Source organism: Eptatretus burgeri, chromosome 1 (assembly GCF_056783735.1).
Source record: "Eptatretus burgeri isolate ZD-2024b chromosome 1, Ebu_testis_v1, whole genome shotgun sequence".
NCBI classification, from domain to species: Eukaryota; Metazoa; Chordata; class Myxini; order Myxiniformes; family Myxinidae; genus Eptatretus; species Eptatretus burgeri.
This window is the reverse complement of record NC_140961.1, coordinates 77,591,506-77,610,489: the sequence shown is the minus strand read 5'-3', so window position 1 is coordinate 77,610,489 and position 18,984 is coordinate 77,591,506. Positions and strand designations below refer to the sequence as shown.

General features: G+C 42.0%; 1 protein-coding gene across 2 annotated transcripts in view; it reads left to right on the top strand.

Annotated features, from left to right (window-relative positions):
* The window catches only part of PAWR (pro-apoptotic WT1 regulator), a 116,423-nt gene that overhangs the window by 1,313 nt on the left and 96,126 nt on the right, over window positions 1-18,984 (top strand). The window lies entirely within an intron of this gene.

Below are 18,984 nucleotides of genomic sequence, written 5' to 3'. Positions count from 1 at the left end.
GGGGTTGTCACGACAACCTGAGACGCGTCACCATGCCATTGACGGTGTTTAGAAATCACCACCGATCGAAGGTGAGCTTACACCTTGGGAAAGAAATGGGTAGTATGTCCATTTTCTGGAAGACAACACAAACAATCTAGAAGGGCACTCGGTGGAGCGCACACCTCCGCCACCCAACACCTGATCCATTTTTGAAGTACCACGCTACACAGCACGATATCGTTTTTGGCCCCATCTCAAAATGGTGAAGAATCACTTGATTTAAATAATTATCGTATCCAGATCCTGATCCGGATCTTCACCAAAATGTAATTAGTTCGTCCTTGTCAAACACCCAACATGTCCACCAAGTTTCATCCAGATCCATCCACAACTTTTTGAGATGTCCTGTACACAAACTGACAGACAAACATTCAGACAGACAGAAAGGGTGGGGGGGGGGTGAAAACATCACCTTCGGTGGCAGAGGTAACAAGGTGATGGCCGGTGGACCTTTATAGGGAGTGTTAGATGTTTTTGCAAAATTGCAGGTCCACGACTCTACGGAGAGCCTGAAATGCTCACGGACGACACCCTTTGATCGAGCGCGTAGGGCACTCTCGAGAAAGCCAGCGTTCTTCGCAATTCTAAAGTGGTGTGAGGCTAAAGTGAAAAGCAGTCATGTTCTTGGCAATCTCGCATCTCTCTCGGCTCACGGGGTCGTGACGGTCACCTGATGTGACGTGCTTTGCATTCCTGGCAACACCGGCTGCCTTTGTCTCGCCAGGCAGGCAGGGACCTGGCAGTTTTAATTATCTCACCGTAGGGATGGGGCGCGATTGACCAAGTGTTAGTCATCGTCTGGAAATTAACAATTTCTTCTGGGTTCGTCTGCATCACCAATGTGGAGTGCCATCTGGAACCGATGTGCTGCCGATTTGCTCGTGTTCACAGGAATTCCTCGGCGTGAAGTCGAAGCAAAAGGAGCCCGAAGTTACGAAGGGAATGCGTATCAATCGGTGCAACCTGGACCGTGGATGAGGGTACTCAGGAGAGCGAAGTGTCCGTGCCGTGCGCACCATTGACGGGGATATACCTTTGAGTGGTGCAGCGGTCATTACATTTGCTGAGCCACACAGACAAATCCATTTCATAGAATCATTTGGGGGGAGGAATGGTCGTGCCTTACCAAATATAGTGCCACATTGGAGTCTTGAGAAATGGGGGTATAAATCGTCGATGTTCTTGCCAAGGGCCAGAGATATTACATCATTCATGTTGTGAAAGACAAGCACCCGAAGCAAAGACAAAAATCCCTCACATTCAGCATATATAACCAAAAAGTCAGTTCTCCAACATGAGTGTCAATGCGATGTCACCAACGACACTGACCTCCACTGTGATACCCACTGAGCACTGCAGCATTGCTCATTTTGCCACAGACTGCAGTCAGAGCACTGCTGTGATTGTGATCACCATCATTTTCATATTGTAACTTTCTATTTCAAAAAAAAAAAAATATATATATATATATATATATATACATATATATATATATATATATATATATATATATATATATATATATATATATATATATATAACCGGGCGTAGTGGTGTGTGCCTGAAATCCGGCTACTCGGAGGCTTGGGTTGGAGGATCGCTTGAGGACGGGAGCTCTGCATTGGGCCGCGCTATGAGAGGGTGAATGGCAGCCCGGAGTCATGGCGAAACCCAATCCATATCTCGGTATCGTAAGAGGTGACCAGGGTTGCGTCAGGAAGGGCATCCGGCGAAAACCTATGCCAAATCAGTATGCGGATCATAACTTATGATCCGCTGTGGCGACCCCTAACGGGAGCAGCCGAAAGATGAACAACAACATATACATATACACACACACACACACACACACACACACACACACACACACACACACACACACACACACACACACACACACACACACACACACACACACACACACACACACCCACCGTATCTTTATGGGTGATGCGAGACCTCCTGCGATGAACTCTCAAGACGCCGGGCGGAGGCATTCCGCACACGACTGGTTTGCGGTGTGGTGTGTGGGGTTTATTTATTTAACCACACTGCGGTTTCAGCATGTGCACGGTTTCCAGTGAATTTGATTATGCTGGAAGATGATCCCACACCTCAAGTGCTGTAAAAGCAACATGTTTAATAAATAATGGGTATGGGGCACGGTAACGAGAATGAGAAAAAAATGTGATTGAGAAACCGGTCAACACGCTTAACCTCGTCATTAACGGTTCTTCTTTCATGATTCTTTGATTCTTTCATGGGCAGGACATAGGATGGACAGAGTAGTTGGCAGTGCTGTGTGGTGTAAGTGTGAGGTCTTCTCTGTGCTGAGCGTCAGAAGGCATGACACAGGTTGGTCTCGTAGGCAGGGCAGAGAGGCCAATAGCATATTGCAGCAGGTTTGCTCGTCAGATCCCTTTTTGCATTGCAGACCCTTCTCCACTTGTTTGACGTGGCTTGTCTGGTGTGCCATGTGTCTCACCCGGAGTCTCTCATGTGTGCACTCACCATGGCATCTCTGGGTCTCTCATGCGTGGTGTCGTGTCTCTCCGTGTCTCTCTCCCATGTGTGCAGACATCACCGCCTTTTATAGCCCCCCCCCCTCACCACTCTGTCTGACCACCATGAGGAGGTACCTCACCCCACCCCGTGAGTCTCGCGCAGGTGCTCTCATAATGCTAAAGTAACTCATGTGGATACGCCATCTTACGTGAGACTGTGCGGGGCTCACAGGTCGCTAACGTCGACGCGCCATTTTGAAGTGCAGTTGTATGGTGTGAGAGCACAATGATGGTGGTTTGAGAGTTAAACACAGAGGGAGAAGAGACAGATATGAGGGTGAGGATGACAGAGGGGCTGCCTGTACATTTGATTCTGGTCATTGTTAATTGGGGTTCCAAACACTGGTACTGGCATTCATTAAAAGATAATCAAATGGAAGACCAAGAAGGAACCCGAAGAAGTAAAGACCAAAGATGGAGTCATCAGGAAGAACCTGGATGGGATTCGGGTTTCAGCTGCGACTCCACAATCCTCAAACCCATCCAGGTACAGCGAAGTGAGCCTTATGGAAAAAAAAATTCTGCAAGAATACACTTCTTGAGACAGATAGTTAATGAAAGAGAGAAATAGAGAGTGAAAGAGAAGAAAAAGCAAGGATTAGAATGAATAATGAGAATTGTGAAAAAAAATAATTAGAAAGTACCACCTGTAAATGTTGAAAGCATTCAACATCTGCTTGGGAACCTCAGTGGTGCATGTTTCTGTCTGCGCTGTCGCTGATGATTTGCCAACAAGCGATGAAACCGGTCTGGCAGCTGAGGGAGTATCGCATTCGGATTCTCATGTGTGTACGATTTATGAATGTCTTTACAGCCGTGGAGGAACTCTGGCAAGGGTTTTAAACAGCAAAGGCCTATTTTGTGCAGCCTTTCATGGTTGCTTTATGCAGCTTCTTCAGCCAGAATAGTGTGGGAGGAGTCAATTTATTTACATAATCCCAGCCACCTGGGTTTAATTGATGAGATGAGAGCTAATTGGTTATTCCCTCCATTCACAGGTGAGAGATGTGAGTGAGTCTTCGTTTCTCACATATTTAGATGTACAACCAGACTCGGTAGTGTAATGGTTTGAACGTCTGATCTGAGTCTGGGATGTCGGCTGTTTGAACCGGGTCAAGTCATTCCAAACATTGAAAAAACGGTACCTGCTGCTTCCTTGCTTGATACTCAGAATTGAAAAGGATGGATTATGGACAAATGTTGGGAAGACAATGGCAAACCACACAGTATCACCTTTGCTAAGAAACTGCTTCAGCAGCACCAATGCCATGTAAATAAATTAGATGTACATTTGAAGTGATTCCATGCATTTTCATGCAGGCAAAGTATCTTCAAGGAACGTAAGCATCTCTTCATGTTTCCACCATCTCTTCCAGAGATAACGTTAAATGATTTGCATATTACAGAGCTTGACTATGCGAGTCCAAGTCATGAATACGTCGATGATCTGTGGTACCCCAGTTGTCTTCTCATTTTTCTTTTTCTCCATTGCTTGATCGATTTGCCATTCTTGTTCAGCAATGAATCGTTTGAATAAAGTCATCACAGATGTCTCCTTTCCCAGGCCGACACAATAGAAGGATTTTAATTTTCATCAGACAACATTATAAGAACAGCCACAACCTAATTAGCAATTGAAAATATTGAAACTCAATGGTTGTATTCACATTCAACTACACAATTAGGTGAAATTGAACTTCTCAGTCAAAAGAAAATTTAGATATAACGATGTATTGAACCTCTTTGGGGAAAAGTAAATTGGTCAATGCGCTCATTTTACAGGCGGCTCACTTGACTGCCCGTTCCCTTCAAAGCCAATCTTTGTAAAGCGAGCATTGAATTGAAAACGAAAAACAATTATTAAGTTCACCAAGCTATTAATTGTTCAGTGTGAAATATTATATTTGACAAGAATCTCTCATGATGTGTTCATTCATTCATTCATTCATTTTGTGGGCGCCTGAAGCTGTTGGTTTGCATGGTTGCTGGGAGTGTGGCTGAGCCGCTGATTCTCAGTATCCCTGGAGGTCAGGGCAGGAATTTGTAATTAGGTCAGGGTGCTGGTGATAGCTCGCCTATACTCTTTGCCAAGGACACCGTGGAGTCTGTAACGTCCACCAACTAATACACAAGTTTAACGTCCTCCGAGGGATGGAACGCACATTGATGTGAAACCCTGTCTGTGAAACACCGGGATGAGAAGTTTATATCTGGGTCAGGATTCGAACCCAGGCTAGACAGCTCAGCTCCCAGGAAAAAATGCTACAGTTCGAACTATAGTATATGAGAGTAGTACTCTCATATACTATAGTTGGTAACATTCCCTACTACAGTACTCTGCATAGAATTACGACAGGAAAGGAATGCTATTTTTGCCTGGGCGAGGCGAGTGTGCGTACCTGTAGATCTCGGCCATCCTGCCAGCCCAGGTGTTCATTTAGACCAGGGTCTCCAACCTTTTTTTGGTGGAGGGCCACAAAACCAAAGTGGTGAGGGGCGGAGGGCCGCACCCAAAAAAAGGACGCTAAATTCCGAAAAATATATATATAATTAATATGCGGAAATTTAAACAAAAATTATTGCTGAATATATTTTTCTTGCCAACGAATATGATAAATGAATAATCGTGTTAAAAACACATGTGTCTAATATGAATCAAAATCATAATAAAAATTACAGAACGCTCTGATCATTGACCCTGACAAATTGGCAGTATCGCGGGCCGCATTGTAATGTAAACTTAATATGGCACCGTGGGCCGCATATATCCGTCTAAGGGGCCGCAGGTTGGAGACCCCTGATTTAGACAATCAAACAAAGGATGAATAACCGAACAATTGTTGATCGAACTAACATGATTGTGACTATTCATTTATAATAATGTTACATTGCTTGGACCGACTCGTTAGACATGCACAATTAAAAAAAAAAAAGGTACTGTAAGGGTGGATAAAATGGTAAACGAGGAACAATGAAAAGGAATGGTTTGCTGTATGGTACTCTGGAAAAGATGGGACCATAATCTGTGCAGGGCGTTGGTACCATTTACATATACTGTACCATTTTAAAAAGTCTTTTCTATGACCTCAACAGCGTTTGAACCACCAACCTCCCAGACTCGGAGCAGACGTTCTAACCATTACGCCACCTTTAGGTATGTACTCCCTAACAACAGCTGACTATCTTGTGTGAATCACGTGACTTATGAGAGTTTGGGTTAGGGTTAAGCTTTGACTATTATTCCTGATGAGCAAACGGACAATGAGAATTATAACTGGAAGTTAGAAAAGATAATTGTTGTTTTTTTTTCGTCCTTTTGTTTTTTTGCATGACGGTTGTTACTGAGATGGTTCAAGTTAAATTTCTCTTCCGTCACATCCATCGGTTTCGAGCGGAGTCGAGAATTTTCCGAAATTGACAATGTTGATTCGAGCCATGCTCCAGGTGGAATTGAATCTCTCAAACGTGTATCACGCTCGTACATGCAAGGCTTCACTTTTCCTTAAAGATAATCAAACAGTTTGGGAGACGTTCACATGTAGTTCATTTTAGGCTTTTCCACGTTTCGAAGTTTTGGGAATGAGAAGCAATTGCTCAGATAATTTATTTCACCCCCAAAGAGATTGTTTTTGGTGTTTTTTTCCCCCCCCATGAATTAATTCATTGAAAGGATGCTCACTATGATAATCGGTTTGTCAACTGAAAACATTGCATTTTCATTTAATTTACATCTGTTTGATTCAAGGAAAGAGTGTGCCTTTGTTTCACGTGGTGCGGCGCATTTACCATACACACCGTCTTGGTGTTGGCTTGACAGTTAAGATGGCTGGCTCTTAAGATCCTTGGGTCTTGAGTTCAAGCTCCTGTCAGACATTGAATTAACACCAGGTGTGTTGACTCGGCCTGTCATCCTCCTGAGGTTGGCAAAATAAGTACCAGCTTCCTTGTAACAGGGGGCAATACATTAGTGACACAGCTGTGCCCTCAGGGAATGACACAGCTGAGCAGTCACAGGCTGTATACTACTAATTAAATAAATAAATAAAACCCCATACACATGCGATGTCATGTTTTACGATGTAAATTTATCGGAATATGAGTATAATAGATGATTCGGTGAAAATAATTAGTGTTCAATTTTCAAGGGGTCACAACTTTCATGATCACAAGAGAGTAGTGGAATTTTAATGGGTTGTCAGGGTCAAAGGGGACACTTTCAACATGGAAGTTTTCTCTTGTTCGCCCCAGGACATGTTGAGTCATTGAAATGTCACAATGGTGTTTAGCCTTGAGGCCTAACAGCAACAACAACAACAACAACAACAACAACAACAACAACAACAACAAAAAGCTTCGTTTCTGCTTTTCGACTTAGTCCAGGAACGCCCTCCCCACCTTCAGAATATATTTGTCGAATTAAAGCAAAAATGTTGTTCGTCTAATTATTGCTCCTGATCAGAACACTCCCTGAATACGTGATTCAGGCACACCTGTGTACATTATTATGGACAAATGCCGATCTTTAACAACAGACATCTATCTATAATTCCAGCAATGTGTGTGTGTGTGTGTGTGTGTGTCTGTCTGTCTGTCTGTCTGTCTGTCTGTCTGTCTGTCTGTCTGTCTGTCTGTCTGTCTGTCTGTCTGTCTGCGACTGCCGTTTCTCGACGACCGCCGGTCTGACCGGATTGAAACTTGCCAGGAATATTGCCGGGCCCCGCGGATGTGCTTTTCAAGGTTTGACATTAATCGGACGAGCGGTTCCCAAGTTACGGCCATTTATCTGTCAACCAATGACAGGACAACACAATTCTTCTTCGTTTGATATGACGTCACAATTGACGCTGGGGACCTGAGTATGTTTCCCAAGTTATGGCCATTTATGATACGGTTGGTCCAATCTAATTGAAATAATGCCCCAATCCAGTCGTCGTTTACGCACCTACGGGCACGTACTAGTGGTAATAACGATTGTATTGATTAAAATATATATATATATATATATATATATATATATAAATATAAAACCCTTTTTGATTGTACAATCGATGTATGTACGTACATATATACTTGCATGCTAAATACACTGTCCACTTTATAAATATGCATGTACAACTACTACAGTGTAAACGGTTGTGGGGAAAACATGAATTGTGTGATTTCATTTGTTAAAGTTTGAAACTGCTCACAGATTAAACAATTTGCTTGGGTTTAGAATGTGGAATGTGAACTTTATTTAATAATAATAATAATAATAATAATAATAATAATAATAATAATACTTATAATAAATTGAGTTATGTTTAAAATGTATCATGGAGTAAATTTCAACATTTCCCCCTTTTCAAATGAGACATTCAATAATATGAATAAATAAAATGAAGAAATAAAACAATTGGATAAATTCAACATTTGCTAAAATTACATTTTGTACTTCAGATGGGATGAACAATACCATTCTTATTATATACATGATCTAAGGCTTGTAGTCGAGCGACGCGCGCGCACACACACAGACCTACAGACCTACAGATGAACAAATGCGACACAAGACGAAACAAACAGTCACTGAGCTTGAGGGAAGTGACGTCACTTCCCAAGGAACTTTGGCTACCAATGACATCACAACAATGACGTCACCTTTCTCACCGTGCTCTTAAACTTTTAAATGTTGAACGTCAAGGAAGCAGCACGTACCATTTTTAAATATAATCTTTGGTATACTTCGGCCAGGGTTTGAACTACTGACCTACCAGACTCAGAGCAAACACTTTAACCATAACACCATGGAGTCTGGTCAACTGTCAACTGTTAGCTATTAAAACCACCATTGCACCACCATTACACAACACAAACTAAATTGTACTTCAACAGTTATCATCATTTATTTTGGCCTGGCAAGGAGTAACAAAGGAGTGTTTTTGTTTTAAAACAAGGGTCCAGGCTCGATGAGGAGCGAAACAACAAAGGATAGCAGCTTTACACACTATCATTGGACTTGGACAAGGACAGGAAAAAAAATCTACAAATGCTGATGCTTTCCCTTTATGCTACTCTCTGGGTCATTGTTACTCATTTTTATTAGAGATTGTGGATATGCATGGGTGAGCGCATGAGGTAAGGATGGGCAGCACATTTGACAGGCTGAAGTGAGGAGGATGAGACAACAGACATAGGGTGCCGATTCCACAATCAAGAGAACAAAGGGACGAATGAATGCAGGTGGGCAACCAACTTGCACCTTGATAGGCAGAGCAGGTGAAGATTTATTGAAGAATCCGTATGACCTGACCTGGGCTGGCTTGGGAATGGCAGAGGTACGAGAAGACAGGAGGAGCAATGGTATATGTAAGCTTGTATATACGAGAGAGCCCACAAACTTACCGCTGCTTGGCCATGTACTGACATATGTGAGGCAACACCATACAACACAACACCAAACAAAACATATGGCTTTAAAGTCTCTACAGATAAGGCAGAGTGAACAGGGGTGAGAGGAGAGGTGAGTTTTGTCGTTTGCAGGAAGAGCGTTATATCTGGAGTTATCAAAGTTGGGGGATGGCAGACCGGACAGAGAAACCATACGTTGTTACGGAGAAGCACACAAACCCAAATGCACTCCTTAGGGTTGTGGGTGACCAGTGATGAACATAAGTTGTGGGTAAGGGAGTAACGACGTACACAATAACCCCACCACCAGTGCGGGAATCAGGCCTGTCTGAGCAGAGGAGACAATAACAAGGGAGACTCACAGAAGAGTCCGGAAACTTCTGATGAAAGAATTGTTTCTGTGATACCTGCCATATCTGAGTTAGCTCCAGCAGCCTGGGTGGACAGATTTGTGAAGTTGGAGCACAGATCTCTGATATTGGCAGACCAAAGGGTTTTGCTCAATTCCATTGAATTATTTTTTTGCCTTTGGGGTCATGGTGTTCTTATGGGCAGTGCCACCCACTGGTGCCCATCTCCATCTGAAATTGTCCGAAATTTGGGGGTGACGCCTGCACATAGTTGCCTATTCTTTTCAAAAGGCATTGTGGGATTGTTGGCATCCACAATTGAGTGCTCGCAGGCAGGACGGCCGGCCTGATAGCCCCTTCTCTAAAGGACGGCATATGCTTGTGATGCAACAGCTTGCTTGCAACTGCACCAAAACAGCATCTTATAATTCGATGCATCAACATTGGGAATCAATCCCCGACAAGACGATTCAAAGGTGAGCATGCTTGCTGCATGCGAGCTATCCTCCCAGCTCCAGCAGGGAACACCATCTTGTTTTTTGAAAATCCCGAAAGGAAGCGTTGGCGATGAGATAAAATCTGTAGAGGAAACCATTATTTACTTTTAAGAATTTAAATATATATATATATATATGTTTCAGATTTGAAGTAGTTTGTTTGGTCGTTGAGCAACCACCCTCCATCAACTTTAGCCTTGAGATCTTCAAATTGAAGCATTCTTGTAGATTGTGTGGGAAACTGGTTATGGATCAAAACCATTTTGGAAACTGACATTTCCAGCCTCTGTACAAAGGTCACCAAGATGTCAGAAACAGAAAAGTAAATCTTGTCTTTGACTTCTTTAAGATGTAGCATGAAATGTCAGTTTGAAATCTCATTGAATGTTTGAATGCCGTGGGGGGGGGGGGGTAGTGTTTGGACACTGTGCACTCTACGACAACTGCTTTTTAAACGGTCTCAATTATTCCCACCTCTTTGTGGGGTCAGCAGGTGAACGTTTTTGGCCTAATCTTTCATGAACCAGATTGCCAAGGTGTGATGTTCGACCAAAGGTGATTTTGGTCGATATTTGAAATTTGTTGAGGGTTTCGGCGATAACTCACCTATTCTTCACGAAGGATACCGTGCATGGGATTTTTGACGTCCACCAAATAATGTCAGCAGACGGGACACTCAACTCGATGTCCATCGGATGGACGATGCACTTTTTGATCCGACACCCTGCCTGCGAAGTATCAATTTGACAGTTTATAGTCGGTTTGCTAATCTAACCCAGACGAAACGGCTCAAAGGTAGATGTGCCATCTCCGCACCATCCTGTCGGGCATTTGGACACCATGCATTGCCTTGTATTGATTGTGAATTCAGGAAAATGTATGTTACTATGTACAGTAAGTGTCCTGGCATACTTGAATACCCTCGAGAATGTTTGTTCAAATTGGAGAAAACAAATCTGTCGATAAGAGATTGTTCGTATGAATATTATTTATTAAATTGTACAGCTTTACTCACATCAGTAATATAAATATGACCCATCAGATGAAAATATCTGGCGAAGATAATCCAGGCATGATTTGGTGGAATTGCTTGGCACTCCCTCACAGGCTGCCAGCACTCTGAGTTCATGTCTCAGTTTGATGATTTCCAGTAATCTGCTCCAAAAAATGTACTTAAAAGGACTTCTGGTTCCTCAAACAATAACAAACCAATTAAGATGTACTTTTAGTTTAAATTCTTTCCCACCTAAAGGCATAATTAGGATAACATCTTGGCTTCCTTGTCAAGGTACTCAAGTTGCATCCAAAGTATTTTTTTTTTCAGATACCACCCTCCCTACCACCTTACCTTATCCTTACATTCCTCTGACAACCCCCTCCTCTTCAATCCTTTTTCCTTCCTCCTGCTTTATCCATTCTCATTTTTCTCGATGTAGCCTCCCTTCCCCTCTTTCTCCTTCGTTCAATGTACCGGGGGCCCGTTGGTCCATGCGGACCAAATTTTCATTGGTCTTTGTGGCCTTAGGTGCTTTTGCTAGTTTGAACAAAAACAATAGGTTTCCCAACATGGAGTCCTTGGAACCCTAATTTATAATCATAAAAGGCAGTGTGTGTGTGTGTGTGTGTGTGTGTGTGTGTGTGTGTGTGTGTGTGTGTGTGTGTGTGTGTGTGTGTGTGTGTGTGTGTGTGTGTGTGTGTGTGTGTGTGTGTGTGTGTGTGTGTGTGTGTGTGTGTGTCGTTGATTGGTATCGACGTATGCGAGTTTCAGAATGTGGAATGGAGTCCTCCCAGGGTGGGCTCAAAGTATCCACCTTCATTTTAGTCAGGGGTCACGATTCATGGACCAAGCTGTGAATTTTTATGTCGAGGGCTCTCTTCAGGATCATCGCTGAGCCTAGGACAGCTTCCAGATGTGGTTTGTTTGTTATAATATTCCTCGGGATGGTTTTTAGCTCACCTTTAAAGTACTTCCGTGGAGCTTATGTGATGGCACGTCGTCCGTCAGTCGGTCAGTCCATCCACAAATACTTCAACTTCTTCTCAGAAACTACACATTCGATTTCAATGAGATTTGATCACAACCTTCATCACCCGTGATGACATATAAAAAAACAAAAAACGGGGTCTGAAGGGGTCTACAGAGGAAGTTTACAGGGAGGGGGGAGAAGTGAGGCGAGTGGGTTGCTTCCCCAAAGAGGTATTTGCTTTCTTCTTAAACGATACACACAATTCTGATGAAACTTCACGACAACTTTCATCACCCATGACGTACCAAAGTTTGTTCATGACATTAGAAAAATCTTCTCTTAGGGGATTTAAGGGGGGTTGCCCCCCAAAATATGTATTTGCTTTCTTCTCCAAAACGACATATACAATCACGATGAAACTTGACCACCATCTTCACCACCCATGATGTACCAAAGTTTGTTTACTCCACCAAAATTTTTTTTGGGTCGAAGTGGTTCTCTGGGTGGTGGGGAGTTGCCCCTCAAAATATGTATTTGCCTTCTTTTCTGGAGCCACACACAATTTCAATGAAACTTCACCACAACCTTTACCACCCGTGATGTACCAAGGTTTGTTCATGGCGTTAAAAAATAATCCATAGGTATTTATTTTCTTCTCCATTATATATTTTGTGGGTCTTCTATGCCTACCAGTGATTGCCTGATTATCTTATCCAGCCACTACCAGGTGAGCACCCAGGGGTAATGCCGTAATGCCCCTATGTTTAATATCTCTGTGAGGTTCTTTGTCGTCATTCCTGTAGGTCCAGCTATCACTGGTATAACTTTGGCATTCTTCAGCTTCTAGGATTTTCTTACTTCATTCTTGAGGTCTTGGTTTCGGTCATTTTCTTGATTTCTGCATGGTTTAGTCCAAAATCTCTGCTATTAACACCTCAATAAGCAATGCCTACTTCTGTTGTTTTTTGTTTTTTGCACCTAAGTATGATATTTGGTCGCAACACTTTGTTTTCGATGTTCACGCTCGATGGGATCATTCGATCGTACATGAGCGGTCGGGACTTCCATATTTTCAGTGATTACTTTTGGTTCATGTTCCCACAAATTTTCTGGAACTGGGACATCAAAGTTTTTGCAGATGTGCCAGCGGATTACATTATAAACTCTGTTGTGTCGTCATGTGTACAGCTGTTCTGACATGTTTATTTTTGTTTGTGTGTTTGGTCATAAAGCATAACGTATCATTCTCTTAACTAATCCCACCTCCACCTCTCACCTTTCTCTCTTCCTTTTTTTTTCATACTCCTCTCTTTATCTCTCTCTCTCTCTCTGTCTCTCTCTGTGCCTCTGTCTCTGTCTCTGTCTCTCTCAATCTCTCTCTCCTCGCATCCCTCCATCCCACGGTATAGCAATGTTTGGTGAGGCAAAGCTCTCCCCTCCTGGCTCTTCCCCCCCTCCCCTTCCAAGCTTCCCCTCCCTCCTGCCTCCTCTCTCTCCTCTCTTCCTCTCTCTCCCTTTTCTCCTCTCTTCCTCTCTCTCCTTCCCTTTCTCCTCTCTCAACTCCCCTCCTTAATACCCCCCCCCCCCCCGTCAGCGAAGTGACGGGTTGTATTTGCTCGTAATTATAATAATTAGACGTCTTGGGGGTCTAAAAGGGTCTTCAAAGGTCGAAGGTGTCCCAGCAGTCAAAATGGTCAAAAGCTACATTCCAATACTACATAATTAACATAATTAATTAATAGAGGTACATCATTAATAGACACAAAAAGCATCTCACACACACACACACACACACACACACACACACACACACACACACACACACACACACACACACACACACACACACACACACACACACACACCACATCCAGTTATAGGAAATGTAAATATCTATAAGACGCCTCATGGCTGTTCAGCAGCCAAATGCAGAAATTGTATCCATAGATTCCAGGATGTACTCTGAACGAGTGAATGCCATAACAAACCCACAGTCACAGTGTAATACAACGGTCTTATTGTAGTCTGAATCATGAGATGATTCTTCATGTAGTTCTGTATTTTTTTTGTTAAAACAAAGGATTATGGACGGTGGATACCTCTTATTAGTCCCCTACTGGTTTCACCAGAGGGGACAATAGGTTTGCTCTCTGTCTGTCCGTTCATCTGTCCGTCTCACCTGTGTTTTTTTTTTTTCCAACCTTTTAACATGTTCAACTGAAACTTGGTACAATACTTATTTTTGATAAGTTACAGAACAAGTTCGAATTTCAGCGCATTTTGTCAATTCTTCAGTCTTATGCCCTTTTTAGACTTAGGAAATATCACATCAGTAGGGGGATATGTAATAATAATAATAATAATAATAATAATAATAATAATAACGATAATATACCATTCCTCTCATGCCGTAAAGGCACATCGGGCTTCCGAGACAGTTTCATTGGCAAGGAGTACAGTCCTGGACGGGTCGCCACTCTGACACAGTTTACCCTGAATGGTCATTACCCCCAGAACACTGGTACTCATTTCTCTAACATCAGAAAAATCGCAGCTTGAGTCAACTCCACCTGGTGTTAATTCAGCAGTCGACAGGGGCTTGAACTCAGGACCCTAAGGACCAAGCCAGCCACCTTAACCGCGAAGCCAACACCAGACTAAGGGGACATGTATTGCTGAGCAATTCTCATTCTTGTTATGGATATCTTATTGCTAGCAAATATTTGATGAAAAGCATAGTGCTCATGTTCATTCATTCATTCATCATTTAATATACAGCCTCTATCTGCTGGTTGGATAATTTCTGTGAGGGTATCCATTCCACGTATGCACTGTCCTCTGAACGTTACGGCAGGAATTTTGAATTTGACCAAGGTGCCGGTGACGACCACATACTCTTTGCGAAAGACAAAGCACTTGCTGAAAGTCATTGTTTGTGTTTTCAACATTCTCAAACAGTGCAGTGAGATTATTGAGTAAATCTATCTGCTTGTGTCAAATTGTTATCTCTCAAACTTTTCATTCGCTCTTTGATCCCCTTTTTCTGGGCCACTACGAGAACCTCGAGGGCTTACTTAGTAAGCCAAGGGCTGGAGGCAATTACGGTGTTGAAAGTGTCTTAATTCGACGGACGAATCAACAGACCATTGAAGCATAATTTTCTGCAATGAAGTACCTTTGACAATATATTTCATACAACGGATGGCAGGATAGCCAAGAAGTATATGCACTCACCTTTGAGCTGTCTAGCCTGGGCTTGAATCTGTCCCACCTGGTTGTTCCATCCATGTCGCCCAGCACTGGTTGTTCCATCCATCCATTGGGACCATACTCTTCGGATGGTTGGTGCTGCCTGAGCAGTCTCCTTAGCGATTGGGCACAATCCTGGATGGGTCGCCACTCCGACACAGGCAACTTGAATGGCTCAATCAATCCTAGTAAGCTGGTTCTCATTTTGCCAACCTCGGAAGGATAACAGGCTGAGTCAACCCCACCTGCTGTTAATTCATTGGAAATTCAGGATTTTAACTCAGGACCCTTGAATCCCAAGCCCACCACCCTAACCATTAAGCCAACACCAGGCATACTGGCTGTTTGTGCACGTTAAAGACCCCATACGGTGTCCAGATTAAAGAGGAGGCGAGTTATCACCGGCACCCTGAACAAATTACAAATTCCCGCCTAAACTGTGGGTATCAAGTGGTCTTGTCTTCTTGGCTATCCCTTGACACCAGGTTGTGTGACTCACCATCTCAGAGTGTGGTTATTGTATGGTTCAGCAGCTTCCCACATCATTAACATATTCACATTCCCAGGTTGTTTGGATGTCATCTTTGCCCACATAGTGTAATTATCATAATGGTGATTATGATGATTTCATACAAATTTCATTGGGTAGAACTGTAAGGGTTTTATATCTTTGTAATAATAACTGAACACTGTGTCCCAATGTTATCTGCTGGTAAATCTTGCCCTGGTTGGACGACCAAGACCTGTTTGATATTTCCAGTGACCATATGTTACACTTTTCATGAATATATTTTAACTCCTCTTCTGTTTCTTTCCTTCCTTGTTGTTACAAACTTTCCTATTTTTATCTGTGGTTTGCCTTTTTTTTTTCCTGTTTACAGTTGCATTGTTCTTGTGATGGAAACTTTGGGAGCTTTTGCGTGTAAGATTTATCGTTAACTTTTTAAACAGTTTGCTTCATTTTAATCTTTGTATTTTACAATTGCTTTTACAGGTAAACAAAAAGCACTCTTTATATAATATTTCTCCACAAAAATAAGTGGTTTTATTTCTGTGTGCCAACATCAATTGTTATTTCATTCAGTTTTCTCATTTATTTTATTTTCTGCCTTGCTTTGTTTTGATGGGCTGGCAGGATAGCCGAGCTTAGGATCACAGGATCCTGAGTTCGAGCCCCGTCGGATGCTGAATTAACATCAGGTGGGGTTGACAGCCTGTCATCCTTCCAAGGTCAGCGAAATGATAGCTACACTGCAGCCGAGCTGCCATGGGCAAGAACAGAGGATAGCTGAAAGGATAGGATTGTCCGACCCAGCTATAAACTACCATCCTGGTATTTCGCGTGTCGGAGGAAGCGTCAATGTGTGTGCCACATCCGTCAGAAGGATGTTAAGCCGGAGGAACCGTCTGTCAACACCGGTCATTGGTAGACGCTAAAGAACCCACAGTGTCACACCAAGAGTGGGCAGGTTATCGCCGGCACCAAGCCTGAACAAATAACAAACTCCTGCCTCAATCATCTTTTAAAAAAAAAGGCAATCCTGGCCATCTAGTTCGTGAAAGACTTGGGCCATAAACATTGCCAGGCCTATTCCACACGAAGGTGGGATAAATTGTGGCTGTGAAGTTGTAGTAGTAGTTGTCTTTGTTTAACGAGGTAATGGTTCAAGTGGATTATAGTTTACTAGTTTTGAAAATGCTTTCTTATTTGATAACTCCAAAACAAAGATATTGTGGGAACAAGGATACCAGTATAACAGATTATAGAACACGTGCTATTTTAAATGAATGCAGAAGAATAAAATGGTGGAGAATGATTGTCGTAGAGTTATTTCACCAAATATACATTTTCATGTGATTTGCTCAGGTGGGATTGCATAATACAGGTGTGCTATTCTCTGAAATGTCTGGGTGCGAATTTGGTTTTTGGGGGTAAGTTAACCAAAATAATGCCTGCCCTTCCTGGTCACTGCCAGCAGGAGGCGCTTCATTGTAACGCATGCTCTCCGAGCATTGTTCCAACTGTTCGTTCCATCACAATCCCATGGAGATTAATAATCCAGAAATTTATTTTGCATGATCAAGTTCTGTGGCGTTTGCCTTGACTGTGGATATTAAAATAGAAGGATTGGCTGGAGGTGGTCGAATGGGAGTGGAGGTATGGGGGCGAGGGATAAACAATGAGGGTGAAGTGATGAGGCTTGTATTTAGGCTTAGCTTTGAACATGTGCATGGCTCACAAATTGGGTATGCTGTGGTATGTTTGTGGGAAATTACACATATAACTATTATGAGGTATTTAGACAAACCATCAATGGTCAGAAATGAAAGTGGACATCTTGGGGAACCTGTAGAAACTGGCAATATCATACTCTCCATTTCCCTGTTTTATTAAAGTTAAATTAAAGCAACAGAATATGGGTATTTTAACCTTAGAAATGTTAGTTTGATTGGTAAAATTTTTATTTTACTGTACGTTTCTTATGTGACAGTTATTTTGAGTGTGGTGACTCAGAATGTGAACTTTGGTATCTCTTTCATGTTTTGATGATGTTCTGTCTTCCTATTCGGTTTTCTGGAATCTACCTATCTGATGAAATAATGGATTCGTACATAACGCTTCGTGTCCACTGCATCGAGAAAAATAAGGAGTCCAGTGTTGATAATGTTTCTCATGATTTTTATTCCAAATCTCCCTTAATTTCTTGGAAATATGACAAAGTCTAACGGCAGAAAAATATAGATCAAAATTGTGATTAGTAAATAAAATTCGGACTGCAAGTAATCCCATCTTGATTTTCGTGTCAGTCCCGTTATGTACGAATCATCATCTCTTGTTGGACGTAAATAACGCCAGCATTAGAAAACCTTGCTGTCTTGCAAACTTCCACGATTGATGGATATAATAGGCACTTGCAAGCGTGTCAGCAGATTTCCATTCGCCGTCGAGCGCCGCATTTGTCTTCGTGTCCGTGTCTTTGCAAGAGCCGTAACGTACGAATCCAGCGTGAGGACGCTGAGCCGAACGAGGTGACTCGCATTTGTCTGATAATTCTTCATTTTAACCAATGCTAGAATTTTTTTGGTGCTTCGTGAGGATCCGAGAGGTAAGAATTATGTTTTTCTTTTCATGTTTAAAGTGATTATTTTCAAAGTTCGAAAGAAATAGATTCCATTTTACGTTATTTTTCGCTTACAAGTGTGGCTTTCTTTGCTACTGGACTCGTCTGTGTTTTCTTCGTAATTTATAACATCGGACTCTCTCAAAATGTTGTTTTTTTTTCTTTTTCCTGTCAGAGTAAAAATTTTCTGTTTCTTATCCCAAAATATAATATTTATGTTGTTTTTTTTTCATTTGATTCCGTACATAACGCTGACGCCAATCTCGAAATTCGAACGTGTATTTACAGTGTTGTATATACTCAGTGGTAATTTTAAAACCGGATGTGCTGCAGGTCTAAATATTTAGATTTAGCTATTTGAATACATGCAGATTAACATAATGGGTTGCATTTCATGTTTCTTTTTTTTTGATTGTTTCGAAACTTTTTTTTTGCCCTTTGTGTAACAGTAGTGTACCCACTTTGTGAGCCATGCACACATACTATTGGCTTGCATTGACTACTGTTAGCCTTTTATGTTTGTAGATTGATATTCACTAACCGGAAAGATGAAATTGTTAATATTTTATGTACTTATTTATATAATGGTTTTTTTTTCAGTGAAAAATCTATAATTGGCCGAATGTGGTGTGTTGTGCATTTACTGTTCCATTTTTTTTCCTTTGATCTGCTTTAATTTTCTCAGAAGAATGTATGTTATTTTGAAACACCATATACATATCCACAATGGATGAAGAATGGTTATAGAAACACAAAAGTGGTGAAAATTCAGGAGCACCATATGGCAGGCGGACTGATTGGAT